This window comes from Alexandromys fortis, unplaced genomic scaffold (genome assembly GCF_014885135.2).
Source record: "Alexandromys fortis isolate MF-2015 unplaced genomic scaffold, M_Fortis_MF-2015_v1.1 scaffold_40, whole genome shotgun sequence".
Classification (NCBI taxonomy): domain Eukaryota; kingdom Metazoa; phylum Chordata; class Mammalia; order Rodentia; family Cricetidae; genus Alexandromys; species Alexandromys fortis.
In genome coordinates, this window is record NW_026067966.1 from 11,592,589 (window position 1) to 11,600,482 (window position 7,894).

Genomic DNA, 7,894 nt, shown 5'->3' on the forward strand with positions numbered 1-7,894 from the left:
ATTTAGGTTGTTTCCAGGTTCTGGCTATGACAAACAATTGTTCTATGAACATAGTAGAGCACACAACCTTGTGGCACGATTGAGCATTTTTTGGATATATATCCAAAACTGTGATTACTGGGTCCTGAGGAAGGTTGTTTTCTAATTTTCTGAGAAATCGCCACACTGACATCCAAAGGGGCTGTACCAGTTTGCACTCCCACCAGCAATGCAGGAGTGTTCCCTTTACCCCACATCCTCTCCAGCATAAGTTGTCACCAGTGTTTTTGATCTTGGCCATTCTTACAGGTGTGAGCTGCCTTTTGATCTCTGCATGCACACCGGGACACACTTTGGTTTTTGAGTTACAAATATAATTGTATGTAACGAAACACTCAGAGTAAAATATAATAAAAAAAAACCCAACTCTTAAAACAGGCTAAAATCTACTGTTAGTTTTCCCTTTAGGTCAGGAAGAAAACGTCCCATTTACTTGGGAGGAGACATAATAAAGTCACATCATTGCTAACAAGCAGCCTCAGAGCTACCCCACTATAAGGCACATGGAACACAAAGAGGCCTTGTTCACTTCAGGACTTTGAGTGGTCGTATGTTTATGGGGTTTCACAGGTTTAACAGCCCCAAAAAAGGTTGAAGAAAAGGGAAAAAAAATCAACTTTTTGATGAGGAAGGGGATCGAACACTGGTACAGGCTCTGCAGGGAGAGCTTCGGGATTTCCATCTCTAGGGAAACTTTTTGAACAGGACACATTACTTGCCTGGATTGGGAGATCTGGGACGTGGCCTGAATGAACTAGTAGGTAAGCATGCCCTAATGCTGGTGATTTGTCAATGGCTAGAACCAACTTCCTTGCAACTTAGAGGCGCAGAGACCTCAGGTTCTTCCTTCCTAAGATTCATTGCTCACGCCTCTCTTTGGCTGCTGGTGTCGTATTTGCCATCACTGGGATTTACACGTCTGTATTTCTATGTCTCTGCCCACTAGGTTATGTTGTCTCTGAGGCTGGGACATGGGCATTACCCGGGAGGCATTAATATGGGTCAGTGTAGAGTTCTGGCCATTTGCTGAAGGGATTGAGGAACATTTAAAGGAACCTTTGAAATCCTAATCAACTTCTAAGTAACTCATTATTCATTTGTCCAATATTTATTGAGTTAAGCTATGACAAGTAATTTTTAAAAAGACTTTTACAGCATCTTCTATGCACACGGCATAGCACTGAACACAAAGAAAACTGATCCCCAACGAATCAGCTTAGGGTAGAGCCAGAGGCATAAAAAAACCATGTTTCTGGCACCAAGAATTGGAGACTTAAGGGGGAACCCGCTTGGCTGAAGAGAACACAGGGCAGTTTTGTGTCTGTTCCCAGCATTGCGGAGGCTTCTTCTAAACCCCATGGGTTCTGCTTTCTCTAACTCACACCGGTGCAGCACGCAGGGAAGAAATAAAATATGCCTGGTTACCTGCCATGAAGGTTTCAGAAGAGTCTCTCAATAAAAAACACTTTCTACTCCACTTTTCTCCTGGCAGCTTTTCCTCCAAAGGAATGTCCCGAGGCTACTGCCTCAGCTCCGGAGGCTGGCTGGGTTTCTCTCCTGAAGAAGGCCTCTTCCTTAAAATGCTCTTGATAAACACAAAGGCCACCACTTTTCAGGATTTCCATTTCAGTGTGCAAGTGACTGGCCTATAAACATAATTTTTAACAGCTTTTCTCCAGTAACCCTGACTGTTTAATTAATCTTCAGCCATTAACCATTCATTTAAAATGCCACTTGCGAAATCTTAATTTTGCACACTATCAGCTGGTTCACAAATAGCTAACCATGAGCAGAAGTGTAATGATCTCCCTCCTCCTGCTCCACACGCTCACCAAGCTTATAGCCAATTTTGGCTTCTTAATTAACCATATGCATATTAGCATTTAAAATTAAATGACAGGTTTTTTTTTTCTTTAAAGAATTAATGTGCAATGAAATGTTAACACTCATATTTGCCTTTTTAAGGGTCCCAAAATGTGCCTGGCTGGGCCAGGGCCATGCTGGGTGCCCTGTGATGACACACATGGAATTGTCCCTTGGCCTCAGTTTAGTGCTTGTAACTGAATGCATTCTTTTTCCTTTTTATTTATGTGTATGTGTGTGTATCTGGGTGGGGCTGAGGTGGGGCAGGGTGGGGTGTGGGGAGTGGAGGGAGTGGTTCTCAAGAAGGCTAGAAGAATATGTCCAATCTGCCAGAGTTGGAATTAAAGGTAGTTGTAAGCCTCCTGACACGGGTGCTGGGAATTGAGTTCTGGTTTTCTGGAAAAGCAGCATAGTGCTCATAATCACGGAGCCATCTCTCCAGCCCCTTGGAGCCTCATAAAACTGAAAATTTCTGAACACCAAAGGAAACTGGTTAAGTGAAGAAAAAACGTACTGAGTGAAGAGACTCTTTGTCAGATGTATGTGATATCATATATATACATATATATATGATAGAGGGGACACACACATGTATACAGAATATGCAACTCATTTAAAAATGAGGTATGGATCTTAACAGAGTTCTCAAAAGAAGAAATTAAAATAGCTAAGAAATATCTTTAAAAGTATTCGATATCCTTAGCAATTAAGGAAGTACAAATTAAAATACCTTGAATGTTATCTTGCCTAGTTAAAATGGCCAAGGTCAAGAAAGCCGCAGACAACAAATGCTGACAACATGTGGGGGAAAGTCAGCCCTCGTTTGCTGCTGGTGGGGTTGTAGGCTGATGCAGTCACTAGGGAAACAACGGAGGAGAACCCTCAAAACGCTAAAAGGATGATACCACTCCTCAGCATCTGCCCAAGCGACTTGCCGTCCTACCCCACGACCCTTACTCAGTCATGCTCACTGTCACTCAAATGGAGACAACCTAAACGTCCTTCGACCAATGAGCCGAGCATAAGGAAATCGGATACGCAAGCACAATGAAAGTCTGTTTAGCTGTAAAGAGAAAGAAATCATGAAATTTGCAGGAGAATGGGTAGAACTAGGAAATATTATACAAAGTGACATAACCGGACCCAGAAGGACAAATGCTGCCTGTCTCTTTTATTGGGGGAGCTGAGCTCAGAATCTGTGGATATGAGCATACAATCTAAAGTAAGCAGAGAAGCCAGGAAAACGGATAGGGGGAAGTGAGGTGCTGGGAAGGCAGGAAACACAAAAGGGGGGGGGAGGGCTTCTCACGGGGAGAGGGGAGGGAAGGAATAGAAAAGGAGAGAAAGGAAGGACCACTAACATTTGAAAAAGCCATACGAAATCACTTATTTTGTAAGATTACTTTCAAAATGCATTTAAACACATGTGTATAACTAAATAAATATGCATATGAAATGGAAGAAAAGGATATAGCACTAATGGTATTTGAAAAGGCCACAGGCTGATATATTATTCTATAAGCTTGCTCAGAAACACAAGTATGTGTATGCTGTTTAGAATTAGTTTTGTCATACAGGGCAATGATGTTCCACCAGGAGCAGAGGTCCAAGGGAGCCAAATAACATCGGCTATTGCCGTTGCCTTTGGGTTCCCTCCAGGATCTAAGCTAAGACTCTCTTTCTGAAGACACTACACTCTATACACCTAGCCAGCTACCCAGGGCTGAAGCGATTAGGGCCTTAGAGAGAGCCTACTACTGCCATTTTCCTAAACCAAGGTCATTTCTAACTGAATTCTAAATACTGACCCTTACACCCACAGGGAATTACAGCTCTCACCCCTCAGCAAAGAAACTTCTTTTCTGTAGCAGACAGATACCATAGGAAAGCCAAAACTGGTCAAAATGTGGAGAAGCAATGCCCTTGGGATGGCCGACCACAGCTGGCACATCTGCACTGCAGTGCTACTTTGGATCCCTGTTCAAACTTCCTTGCATTTATGTTTATCTTTTGTTTGTTTGTTTGTTTGGGGGTTGACGCTTGTATCAAGGGCCTTGTGTATGTAGGAAAATGCTCTATTACTAAACTACAAATTCAGGAGACATGAATTTTTTTTTAGTGGATTATCTATTAGGTCATTCGAATCAAATCAAGGGGGTGGTGGCAAAACAGAATATTCTGAGCCCACCCCACCCAAAAATTATCAATTGATTTTGAGATGACTTTTTCCTAACTAGAATTCTGATCATTAAAGCCTCCTGGGGAGTCACTGTTCTGTTTCAGGTGTTATCTGGGGCCAGTGTTCAAAGTAAAATCTAGTCCAGATGGCTCACACCCACTCATCACAACACAGAAGACTTTGTATCATAAATTCTCCTATGGGTCACATTGGAATCTGATGGATTACTGGTACCAGAGCCAGCTTGAAGCTTCCAGGTCTATGAGTCTGTGCTTAACTTAGGTACAGCGAGATACCTTCAGATCATATGTGCATATTAGGGAGAATTATATAGTCTCTCTTTCTTTCCTTCCCCTTTATGGGAACAGTGGGGAGAAGACTGGGGATTGAACCTATGATCTTACACAGAGGAGGTGTGGTGGTTTGAAAGAAAATGACCCCCAAAGGGAATGGTCCTTTTAGGAGGTGTGGACTTTTTGGAGCAGGTGTGACCTTGTTGAAGGAAGTGTGTCACTGCAGGGGTGGGCTTTGAGATCTCCTACACTCAAGCTATACTCAGTGTGACACACAAAGTCTTTCCTGTTGTTTGTTTGGGGATTGCTGCTTGTATCAAGGGCCTTGTGTATTTAGGAAGATACTCTATTACTAAACTGCATATTCATACCACACCAAAAAACTAATTTTCAGTGGATTAGCTGTTAGGTCACTCAAATCAAATCAAGGGGTGGTGATAAAACAGAAAGTCCTAAGCTCACCCCCCAAAAATTATCAACTGATATTGAGATGACTTTTTCTCTAACTAGAATTCTGATCTTTATATCAAGATAGAGAACTCTCCGTTCCTTCTCCAGCACCATGTCTCTCTTCAGGCTGCCATGTCCTGCCATACAGATAATTGACTAAATCTCTGAAAGTGTAAACCAGCCCTAATTAAATATTTTACTTTATGGAAGTTGCCATGGTCATGGAGCCTCTTCAGAGCAATAAAGCCCAATTGAAACCCGAGGTAAGTACTCCAGCACCGAGCTACAGCCCTAACCCACATCATGGCGAACTTAGAAATGCTTCTTTCTCTATTATCCAGATCCAGAGACTCTATGGAGAGATGTAGATAAAGACTCTAGAACGAGAATCATGTGGCATCCTTAGTCAAACTCTCCGTGCCTGGAATGAGGAAAGTTTTCTATTAAAAATGTTTTACAACATTGCGAGAGTGAAAATGGGGGAAGATGGCAGGCTGCTCTCTGAATCGTAATGAGAACCAAGGCAGAGCGTCTTGAAGTCATTAGAACTGGGGTAGGCGACAGGCTGGTGGGTAAGAGCTTCATTTGCTTACATTATACCTGTGCAAATTGCTGAAGCTACTTTAGGCTGAGAATGCATGTGCAGGTGGCAAAAAAATTAAAACCGCAATTAGAAGCAGAAATGTACTGATTGACGAAAGAACTTTGAACCAAACACGAGCATAAACAACCTGCGACTCAGCAAACTCGGCCTTTTGTAATCCTGTTAGCATTTTGGCTTTGAAGCCAAATAAGTACTTAAAATGCAAGTAGATCTTGACTCGGCAATTTCTGGGGCTGTATTCCAGTAGAATGACAATAATTTATTCTTTTCCAAGGCCTTTCGGCCTGAAAGGAATCAAAAGAGCTTTCCAAAGAATAATGCAGAAAACCTATTTCCAAAGTCACTAAGCCGGATCCATCCTGCAGTTCATTCACTGATCAATTCTTTTGACAAACATGGACTTGATACCTACTGTGCTGAACACTGGGAAAGATGCCTAAGGTAAGTAAAACCCACATGAAGGGTTTTGTTTTCTTTAGGAATGCTTTGTCAAGGAATTCCAGGCCAGCAGCATGGGCATCACCTGGCAGCTTGTGAGAAATGAAGATTTGGGGGGGGGCTAATTTCAGAAGTAAGGAAACAGAAGCTTTGAGTGGGGGGGTCTAGGGCTTGGGGTGCACTCTTTGAGTGTGAGGATACTGGGCCATGTAAAGGTGACCTTCAGAGGAAGGAACAAGCACTTAGCAGCTTCCTAAGGTGTGAAAGCCACGAGAGTGAGGGGCAAGGAAGGAGAGAGGTTAAAACTCTGGAGCAGTAGGTGCAGATTCCTAGGAACTGGAAAGTGGTGGCTATCCTGAGATGCAAGGCTGTAGATAATGGGGAGCACAGGAACCTGCATGCATCTCTTGGGGAACTGAAGGGAAGGGAAGAGCTGAGCAGACCAACTCCTTCAAGCACCAAGCTGCTGTTCTTGTTCCTGGCACCCATAGAAGGACCTTTGCTTCTCCACATGTTGTGTTCTTTCCACATCAGGGCACCCACTGTGGCCTCTTCTGCTGAGATACCATGTGCACCCATTTAGTTACCAAATTATTAAGCATTAAAACCTTCCAGATTCTACTTTAAATGCTACTTTCTCAAAGAATATGTCTTCTTCTTCGGTAATATAAAAGTGTTCACAACATCCGGGGTCTCCATTAGAGTACTCAGTAAGGGGATATAATCAAGTATTTAATATTTGTCTTCTCCAGAAGACCTCAAGTTCTCTTAAGGTAAGGCCTGCATCCTCATTTTACTGAATGAACATATACTGAGGAAATACTATTACTACTTTAGCAAATATGAGAGAATTCAAATAAGTGTTATAGAATCATATTTTCAGAGCCTTAGCCTGGGAGCTAAGGTCGTGTAATACATATCACGGGAGGTTCCTGTGACCCCCATATTTATACATTTTTAGATCTTTCTGTTCCCAACGTTGTCTATCTAAGGAGTGCAGGGCGGGACATCTCAAACCGCAGCAGCAGCAAAGCCAGGAGGGAGAAGATGACTGAAGCTCCCCAGGAAGTCAGTCTGAACGGGCCCCAGCGCTGCAGGTCCACCGTGCACTGCCCAGCTTCAGTCTCCAAGAATGCGACAAGAACCAGGGGCACCTTTGACCTAGTATTAAAGAGGCTCAGGGACATTGACTCTGCAGTCAGGGATCACAGGAGTGCTGGGGTAGAGAATTTATTCTCAGCTTCAAGCCCCAGGTTACTGAATACTACAAGAAAGATAATAAACTTGAGAAATGGCAAGTACTCCAACTCTTCTCAAGAGACTATGTGATACAAGGAGAATGTCTCGACACGGGGAAAATACGAAATACTCAAAGGATTCTATTAAAATTGTCATCAGCATGGCTGGCTGCTGTCACCACCACCACCACCATCATTGTCACCCCTATTACGTTCCTAGATCCTCAGTCCACTTGTAAGCATGTTCTGGAAATCCATTACCAGAGATAGATATGTTTGGAGAAAGTGCGTCTTGAAAAAAAAAAAAACCAAGATCCAAAAGGAAATTTATGAACTGCATATCCTCAAAGCTGCATTTAGAGTCAAATGATCTGAAAATTACTACTGAAGTCTTCTGCTTTACATCTTTTACATTTGCCAGTGGATTAGTTTTGAGCCTTGGAAGTCACAGACTCATAAAAAGTAGTTTCTGAGACTCTAATCTGTAACGGAGCTTATCATTGCAATGTGGTACTGTAATGCCACCACCACCACTACCACACACACATACACACACACACCACATACACACTACCACCATCACCACTACCACATACACACTACCACCATCACCACTACCACACACACACATACACACACACACACTACCACCACCACCACTACCACACACACACATACACCACATACACACTACCACCACCACTACCACTAATACCACATACACACTACCACCACCAGCACTACCACACACACATACACACACACCACATACACACTACCACCACCACCA

General features: G+C 42.9%; 1 protein-coding gene and 1 long non-coding RNA gene across 2 annotated transcripts in view; one reads left to right on the plus strand and one right to left on the minus strand.

Moving 5' to 3' along the window:
* Positions 1-7,894, minus strand: part of Pard3b (par-3 family cell polarity regulator beta) — a 992,131-nt gene that overhangs the window by 140,662 nt on the left and 843,575 nt on the right. The window lies entirely within an intron of this gene.
* LOC126508881 (uncharacterized) overlaps positions 5,632-7,894 on the plus strand; it is a 10,831-nt gene continuing 8,568 nt past the window's right edge. Inside the window, exon 1 of the long non-coding RNA XR_007593986.1 lies at positions 5,632-5,869. This is a non-coding gene — a long non-coding RNA (uncharacterized lncRNA). The remainder of the gene's footprint in view (positions 5,870-7,894) is intronic.